Genomic DNA, 10,304 nt, shown 5'->3' with positions numbered 1-10,304 from the left:
AATCCAATCTGCCATCACAACTAAGTCATTGCATGTGCGAGACTGCTTATTTTGTGTTCACATATTTTAATCTCCACCAGCCAGTCTATTGTTTTCAACATATGATCCATAAATAAATGAACAGCAGTGGAGGCAGGTTGCAGCCTTGTCTTACCCCTGAAACTACTCTGAACCATGAACTCAATTTACCGTCAACTCTAGCTGCTGCCTGCCTATCTATGTAAAGACCTTTAATTGCTTGCAAAAGTTTGCCTCCTATTCCATAATCTTGTAGAACAGACAAAAACTTCCTCCTAGGAACCCGGTCATGTGCCTTTTCTAAATCTATAAAGCATAGGTACAATTCCCTGTTCCACACATAACACTTCTCCATTATTTGCTGTAAGCTAAAGATCTGATCCTGACAACCTCTAAGAGGCCTAAACCCACACTGATTTTCATCTAATTTGTCCTCAACTAATACTCACATTTTCCTTTCAATAATACCTGAGAAGATTTTACCCACAACACTGATTAAAGATATAACTCTGTAGTTGTTACAATCTTTTCTGTTTCCATGTTTAAAGATTGGTTTGATTACTGCTTTTGTCCAGTCTGATGGAACCTGTCCCAACTCCCACGCCATTTCAATTATCCTGTAAAGCTATTTAAGACCTGACATCCCACTTTATTTGATGAGTTCCGACTTAATTTCATCCACCCCAGCCGCTTTATTGCACCGCAATTTATTGACCATTTTCTCCACTTCCTCAAATGTGATCCTATTTCCATCATCATTCCTATCCCATTGTACATTGAAATCTGAAACATTACTGATCGTATTTTCACCTACATTGAGCAACTCTTCAAAATATTCTCCCCATCTGCCCAAGGCATCAACAGGATTCACCAGCATTTTCCCTAACCTGTCCAAAATACTTGTCATTTCCTTCTTACCTCCCTTTCGAAGACTGCTAATTACACTCCAGAATGGTTTTCCAGCAGCTTGACCCAAAGTCTCCAACCTGTTTCCAAAGTCTTCCCAAGATTTCTTCTTGGATGCTGCAATTATCTGTTTGGTTTTGTTTCTTTCTTCAACATTACTTTCTCTGTCTACCTGATTTCTAATATGTAGCCATTTTTGGTACGCCTTCTTTTTCCTTTTACAGGTGCCTTGACTGTGTCATTCCACCAAGCTGTTTGCTTCATCTTACCTTTACACACTACTGTTCCAAGACATTCTTTAGCCACTTATAGTACTGTGTCCCTGTACCTTGTCCATTCATTTTCCAATGACTGTAATTGACTACATTCAACTAACTGGTACCTTTCTGAGATCACTGTTATGTACTTGTGCCTGATTTCCTTATCCTGAAGTTTCTCCACTCTTATCCTCCTACATATGGACCTGACCTCCTGCACTTTTGGCCTCACAATACCAATTTCACTGCAGATTAAATAGTGATCAGTGTCATCAAAGAATCCCCTGAATACACGTGTGTCCCTCACAGCCTTCCTGAATTCCTGATCTATTATTATACAGTCAATGATAGATCTGGTTCCCCTGCCTTCCCAAGTATACCAGTGAATGTTCTTATGTTTAAAAAAGGAGTTTGTGATTAATAAGCCCATACTGGCACAGAAATCCAAGAGTTGTTTCCCGTTCCTGTTGGCCTCCATATCCTCTCCAAATTTACCCATAACCTTTTCATACCCTTCTGTTCGATTTCCAATCCTGATATTAAAATCACCCATGAGCAGAACACAGTTATTGTCCTTTACACTATCAACTTCATCACTGAGTGCGTCATAAAAACTATCCATCTTATCTTGATCTGTCCCTTCGCAATGCGAATATACTAACACAATCCTAATTTTCTTGCTAGACTCTGTCAAATCTATCCACATCAGTTTACATACCTTATTGCAGCTACACTGTGTTCCATTTCTTTCCTGATGTAAAGCCCTACACCCCATTGTGCTATTCCTGCTTTGACTCCTGACAGGCAGACCTTGTATTCTCCCACTTCCTCTTCTTTCTCACCCCTTACCCGAATGTCGCTAACACCTAAAATGTCCAACCCCATCTTACTTGCAGCCTCTGCCAGCTCTACCTTCTTCCTAGAGTAGCCCCCATTGATATTAATAGCTCCCCATCTCGTTACCATTAGTCTGCCGAGTCATATCTTAGGAGTCCCTGGTTTGTCAATTACATGTGGGACTCCGTCACCTCCAAAGGCCCGAGGCATTTTGCTCTGATTGTTGCCAGCATCATATTTAAAGTACCAGGGAAGCAGGTTGCTAGCCTTACTTGCCCAGGTCCCATTGAGTTTTACCCCTAAAGGTTGAGGGACACACCAGTGGATTTGGTAGTCTTTGCCGTCTGAGCACAAAGGTGACCACAACTCAGAATTTGTCCAAGATGGCCAGCCTTATTCAAAAAACTGGTATCCCAACTGTCAGGACCACTTACTTGGCCACTCATACGTTGCCCGTGGTTCGTGAACTAGGACATGACAACAGAAACCCACACCATGAACCAGTTCTACCACTTCTACCTCCATTTCAAAATCATTTTTAATCTGATCAATTTGGTTCTCAAGTTTAAACATGTTTCCAGCACAAAATTTCTCGGAAGCCTGTACCTTCTTACTATCTTCTACACATTTACTACTTATTACTGTTAATTTCTCATTAGTGTTACGTACTGCTTTCTTCATACTATTTCCCAACCTACTAATGTCCTTTTTCATACTATTTTCCAACCTATTAATGTCTTTTTTCATACTACTAATGTCTTCTTTCATACTCATATTACTCAAACTACTCATAATTTGCCTTAACATCGCTTTCAGTTTCCGTCTGATATGAACTTTTGTTCTTGCTGACTTTCGCTACCAGGTTCCTCCTCCTTAAACTTAACAATCTCACCCAATTCAGTACTGTTTTCATCCATTTCGTTCACATCACCACACAATGTAGATGACACTTTTATCATTCCATCTACAATAGGACATTCATTCCATTATTCAAACTAACATTCATGTTTGATTTGTAATCAGTATCGTCTGCTGAACCACGCCCTTGTTTTGCCTTGTCTCTCATCACACTGGCTTGTTTATTACAGCCACTCATTATTTATCACTTAATACAAAACAGATTTTGTTATGAAATTATCTTATTTTTAATCACTTGTCTAATATTGCTGCTTTTGTCATCTCGGCATGTCGTTCTGCATGGCTGTTGCAAGTTGTAATTCTCTCGGCAAGGCGTCTGGTTTATTCTGGTCAGCTGTGTCCACCTGTGTGCTAATTGGTGCTCCAGTACTCAATGGCTGCTTCCACAGAACCCGCTCCCTGATTAGCTGCTGTTACACTGTGACCATGAAACCCAAGTGCTGATTGGATGCTGCACCTTCTTCGTTAATACTGTATTGCAAACCACTGGAGTCCACTGTTCAAAGTTATTGTGCCCACATACAATAGTCTTCTCATTGGGGCACCATATGTGATGGTTCGCCTTCTTTATTTCTTCGTTTGTTGTCCTCAGTGTCGACATACTGCTTTGAGATAGTGGATGAAAAATGGGGTGTGGAAGTACAACACTGACTTCTTTAAATAATATAGCCGACAGGTGCCCTGTTGCGTTTCACAGTAATTTACTTTCACTGTTCACAACCCCCCAATAATATACGGTTATATATGGATAGTGCACTATTGTTTTAACTTTCTGTAAGCCTCATTAATAATTTGCAGACAAACCTCCACATACTGCTAGAATAGTTTACTACTGAACATCTAAACAGTAAAAACCTAACCACAAAGTTCAAAGTTCTTGAAGAATAGAAAGGTACATATGGAGCAGACACTGTCATTGTTTTAACACATGGCCTAATTGTGTTCCACTTATTTCACGGATGTATTGTTGTTGATCTAACCAATACAGGTTTCTCATCTGAAACTTGGCCGTGGACTGACTGTCTCGAGACCAAAAATTGGACCCATATACATCCTCACAATAATAGGTACTGAAACTTCACATTGTTTGATGTTTAATTTACAGAAATTACAATTAAAACTTAACTCATTAAATTAACTGAATACATCGAAAAATTCTGTCTTTTTAACAGTTTCTTCTACTACACGAGTTAAGCCAAATTATTTGTTTAAATCATGATGTTAACAAATATAAATATGCAAACAATACTTTCGACAAAACTGTTAATTACTTTGGAATTAATTAAGAGCTGGCTTTGCTAACATGTTTTTTAATAGAGCCAAATAGATCCTTCCTGCTTCCCCATCCACTGTCTGCAAGAAATGGTGTACTCTACCATTTCTAGGTCAGGTATCACAGACTGTAGCCAAAGCACTGAAATCCTGCAAGTATAGGGTTTCCTACTATGTCAGGAACACTACAGCCCAGTGTGTTTTTAATAGCAAAGACATGATCCAGTTATTAGCCAACAGTGGGGTATACAAAATCACCTGTTCTGATTGTGACAAATTTTACATTGGTCAGTCAGGCAGAGACATATCAACTAGGCTGGCTGAACATGAACGTAAGTGGAGGTTGCAGAATTCAGACTCTGCATTTGCTGAGCATGTACTGAGTGAGGGTCACAACTACCAACCAGTGTCCCATGTACTTCACTTAGCAAACAAAGGCCATAAACTCAACCTGCTAGAAGCCCTGGAAATTAACAAACATCTTGCTCACAGTCCAGATCTCATCCTAAATGACCAGACACAACTCAACACTTCCCCTCTCCTAAACTTCATATAATCATCTTTGTTGTTCATTACTTCCCACACTCTCTCTTCCTACATTTTCCCATTTTCCTGTACTCATTAAGTTGTTTTATTTTTTGCAGTTGTCTTTGTATTCCACATATGCTGTAGTTTCAATAGTTAAGGGTTTGCTTTTAACATGTACTTGTATTACTATCCATGTTTAACTCCCCTTGTAGTTGTCTCATCAAAAACTGTTCATATTTTACTTGGCTCATTTATTTAATGTAAACTGGTATACAGCCACTGCTTTGATTATAATGTTAATGTTAAAATGCAGTACCACCACACTCTCAAACTGTAGGTTCCCTCAAACACCTCAAATTTCCTGCATTTACTAATTTCTGTTTATCTAATTGATATTGTTTAAGTTCCTCGTGTATTATGTATTTATATTGACAACTGTCTCTTCTTTTTTTTTTAATTGGTTGTGTATCACTCTCCATGTTTCATACCTCTTGATGCAGCCTTGTCTAGTACTAATTTTATCTTATTTCATTAGTTTTGTTTATTAATAGAAACTGTTATGTAGGCATGCTATTCCTATTTTGTGCTAAAGGTTTTCCTGTTAACTCCATTGTTATTTATGTACTGTTCAGTTTTTACTATTTCATTGCAAAGATGTTACTCACTGTATGTTTCTACTTCACTCTAGATGTGTTACTTCTCTTCCAATGTTGTCTGCTAACATTTAACTTCTTTGGTGATAATACTCAGTAAATGTCTGAAGATGGCCTTGTAAGCCAAAAAACGGTTAGCAATAAAAATAATATTGTAGAACAAAAGCAAACTGGTGCTTTTCATTTATTATTATAATGTTGTTCTACCAAGAACCGACGGAAAATTCTGTTAATATTATGACACATTAAGTTGCACACAAGGTGTGCATGGCTTTCATTCGTTGTTGTTGTTGTGGTCTTCAGTCCTGAGACTGGTTTGATGCAGTTCTCCATGCTACTCTATCCTGTACTCCCAGTACCTACTGCAACCTACATCCTTCTGAATCTGCTTAGTGTATTCTTCTCTTGGTCTCCCTCTACAATTTTTACCCTCCACGCTGCCCTCCAATACTAAATTGGTGATTCCTCAATGTCTCAGAACATGTCCTATCAATCGATCCCTTCTTCTAGTCAAGTTGTGCCACAAGCTCCTCTTCTCCCCAATTCTATTCAATACCGCCTCATTAGTTATATGATCTACCCATCTAATCTTCAGCATTCTTCTGTAGCACCACATTTCGAAAGCTTCTATTCTCCTCTTGTCTAAAATATTTATCATCCACATTTCACTTCCATACATGGCCACACTCCATACAAATACTTTCAGAAACGACTTCTTGACATTTAAATCTTTACTCGATGTTAACAAATTTTTCTTCTTCAGAAATGCTTTCCTTGCCATTGCCAGTCTACATTTGATATCCTCTCTACTTCGACCATCATCAGTTATTTTGCCCCCCAAGTAGCAAAACTCCTTTACTACTTTAAGTGTCTCATTTCCTAATCTAATTCACTCAGCATTACCCAACTTAATTCGACTACATTCCATTATTCTCGTTTTGCTTTTGTTGATGTTCATCTTATATCCTCCTTTCAAGACACTGTCCATTCCATTCAACTGCTCTTCCAAGTCCTTTGCTGCCTCTGACAGAATTACAATGTCATCGGCGAACCTCAAAGTTTTTATTTCTTCTCCATGGATTTTAATACCTACTCCGAACTTTTCTTTTGTTTCCTTTACTGCTTGCTCAATATACAGATTGAATAATATTGGGGATAGGCTACAACCCTGTCTCACTCACTTCCCAACCACTGCTTCCCTTTCATGTCCCTTGACTCTTTTAACTGCCATCTGCTTTCTGTACAAATTGTAAATAGCCTTTTGCTCCCTGTATTTTACCCCTGCCACCTTCAGAATTTGAAAGAGAGTATTCCAGTCAACATCGTCAAAAGCTTTCTCTAAGTCTACAAATGCTAGAAACGTAGGTTAGCCTTTCCTTAATATTTCTTCTAAGATAAGTCGTAGGGTCAGTATTGCCTCACGTTTTCCAACATTTCTACGGAATCCAAACTGATCTTCCCCGAGGTCGGCTTCTATCAGTTTTTCCATTCGTCTGTAAAGAATTTGCATTAGTATTTTGCATCTGTGACTTAATTAACTGATAGTTCCATAATTTTCACATCTGTCAACACCTGCTTTCTTTGGGATTGGAATTATTATTTCCTTCTTGAAGTCTGAGGGTATTTCGCCTGTCTCATACATCTTGCCCACCAGATGGTAGAGTTTTGTCAGGACTGGCTCTCCCAAGGCTGTCAGTAGTTCTAATGGAATGTTGTCTACTCCGGGGGCCTTGTTTCGACTTAGGTCTTTCAGTGCTCTGCCAAACTCTTCATGCAGTATCATATCTCCGATTTCATCTTCATCTACATCCTCTTCCATTTCCATAATATTGTCCTCAAGTACATCGCCCTTGTATAGACCCTCTACATACTCCTTCCACCTTTCTGCTTTCCCTTCGTTGCTTAGAACTGGGTTTCCATCAAAGCTCTTGATAATCGTGCAAGTAGTTCTCCTTTCTCCAAAGGTCTCTTTAATTTTCCTGTAGGCAGTATCTATCTTACCCCTAGTGAGATAAGCCTCTACATCCTTACATTTGTCCTCTAGCCATCCCTGCTTAGCCATTTTGCACTTCCTGTCGATATCATTTTTGAGACGTTTGTATTCCTTTTTGCCTGCTTCATTTACTGCATTTTTATATTTTCTCCTTTCATTGAGGAGGAGTGATAGTTTGAAGTCCTCTGATGAACACTTGCCAGTCGATATGCAGAGAGCAAATTGCCATAGGAGGGTGATTGTGTGTTGCAGTTGACAAGAAATAGTATGGCTATTGAGGCTGAAATTTGGTCTGACTGCAAAGTTATCTCAACACGAGTGACTGACAGCTGAACTCAGATCAATTGATGGTTGTTTTTACTGGCCAGCTGATTCCACCATAATGCTTGTAAAATCATTCAAAGGAAGCCCACATTAAGGAGCAAGGAAGACCCCAATCATATGATATTAGTTGGAGGTGACTTGAACCTACCGATTACAGATGGTCTCACTGCACGGGGTGTGGACAGACACCATTGTGAAGTATTTCTGAACATACTTTCCAGACAGTGCCTTGAGCAACTAGGTCAACTACCCACACGTAATGGGAATCATTTTAGATCTTATAGCTATAAACAGGCCTGATCTTAACAACAGTGTCAGTAATGAGCTGTCAATTAATGATCGTGATGAAGTTAATAAATCCATCAAGAAAGCTAGGAGATTTTTTATGCTGGAAAGAGCAGATAAGCTGTTGTTAGCAGTCTTGATAGACAATGAATAGATGTCATTTAGTTCCCATATGGTAGACATACATGAATTCAGGCAAAATTTAAAATGATTGTAAATCACAGTTTGGAGAAGTGTGTGCTGAGTAAGTGGATTAAAGACAGAAAAGACCTGCTGTGATTTAATAATAAAATTTGGAAAATGCTAAGGTAACAGATTTTTTGATTCTCAATTTAAAAAAGAATGTAGAAATGTGAACTGGCGGCTATAAAAAGAGCAATATGCAAAGCATACAACTTCCACTGTCATATGTGACTGAAAAATCTTGCTGAGAGCCCAAGAAAATTCTTGTCCTACGTAAAATTTGTAAGAGGATCAAAGGCTTCTGTTCAGTCATTTGTCAACCAGTATGGTGCGGCAATAGAGGACAGCAAAAGTAAAGCAAAATCTTTAAATTAGAAGTTAAAAAATCATTTAGGCAGGAGATGCTGACTCGCAGATAGGTGCAACAAAAAGACTGTCACAAATAAAGCTTTCAGCCAGTAGAGCCTTCATCAAAAATAGTGTGTGTGTGTGTGATCTATTTTTGACGAAGGCCTTATTGGCCAAAAGCTTTATTTGTGACAGTCTTTTTGTTGTGCCTATCTGTTACTCAGCATCTCCGCTATATGGTGAACAGCAACTTTCCTTTTCATAATATTGTTACATTCCATCCTGGAATTTCCATTGTTTGCTTTATACAGAAGAACTGTATGTACATACCATTGCTTGACCATTGCATAGCCTTCTGTATAGAGGATACAGAAGTAGGCATTTAGAAGGAACTACAAAAGTTGAAAACAAGTCATCAGGTCCAGATGGAATCTCAGTTCTGTTTCACAGAGAATACTCTTATTGTTGGCCCCTTACTTAGCTAGGATTTATCATGAATCTCTCACCCAGTGTAAAGTTGCAATAAACTGGAAAAAATAAGAAGGGTAAAGAAACAGACCTGTAAAATTACAGAGTGTATCCTTAATGTCAGTTTGCTGCAGAATTCTTGAGCATATTCTGAGTCCGATATAATACATTTTCTTGAAACAGAACAGCTTCTGTCCTCAAATCAGCATGGATTTAGAAAGCATTACTTCTATGAAACTCAACTTGCTCTTTCCTCTCATGAATGCTGTGAACCATGGATGAAGGGCAGCCGGCAGATTCCATATTCCTAAATTTCTGGAAAGCAATTGACACAGTGACCCACTGCAGACTGTAAAGGAAGGTCTGAGCATGCAGAATAGGTTCTAAGATATTACTTTTTAAGTAATAGAACCCAGTACTTTATCCTGGGTGGTGAGTACTCATCAGAGAAAAGGGTACCTTATGGAGTGGTCAAGGGAGATTGAGCAGCAATTTGTGGCTGTGTGCTGATGACACTGTAGCATACAGGAAAGAATCGTCATCAAGTGACTAGGAGGGTACACGATAACTTAGAAGTTCTATTTGTTGTGATGAGTGGCAGCTTGCTCTAAATGTAGAAAACGTAAGTCAATGCTTATGAGTGGGAAAAACAATCCTGTAATGTTTGAATGCAGTACTAGCGGTGTGTTGCTCCACACAATCATGTAAATTAAGTATTTAAATACAGTGTTGCAAACTGATAAAATGGAATGAGCATGTAACATTGGTTGTGAGGAAGACAAATTGTTATATTCAGTTTTTTGGGAGAATTCTAGGAAACTGTGAATAGAACACTTGTATGACCCATTCTTGAGTACTACTTGAGTGTTTGGGATCCCTACCAGGTTGAATTAAAGCAATTCAGAGATGTGCTGCTAGATTTGTTACTAGTAGGTTTGATCAACTTGTGAGTATTGCAGAAATTCTTTGTGAACTCAAATGGGAATTCCTGGAGAGACGATGACATTCTTTTTGTGAAACACTATTGAGATAGTTTAGAGAACAAGCATTTGCAACTGAATTCAGAATGGTTCTACTGCTACCAACGTGTATCTTGTGTAAGGACCACAAAGGCAAGAAAAGAGAAATTAGGTCTTGTGCAGAGACATAAAGATTGTTGTTTTCTCCTCACGCCATTCATGAGTGGAACAGGAAAGAGAATGATTGATAGTAGTACAAGGTACCATCTACCATGCACCATATGGTGGTTTGCAGTGTATGTACATGGATGTAGATCCTATAATACAGAATAGCTCCTATCAGTTTCCACATCTT

This window comes from Schistocerca nitens, chromosome 1 (genome assembly GCF_023898315.1).
Source record: "Schistocerca nitens isolate TAMUIC-IGC-003100 chromosome 1, iqSchNite1.1, whole genome shotgun sequence".
Lineage (NCBI taxonomy): Eukaryota > Metazoa > Arthropoda > Insecta > Orthoptera > Acrididae > Schistocerca > Schistocerca nitens.
The sequence above is the reverse complement of the archived record's forward strand: the minus strand, read 5'-3'. Positions refer to the sequence as shown.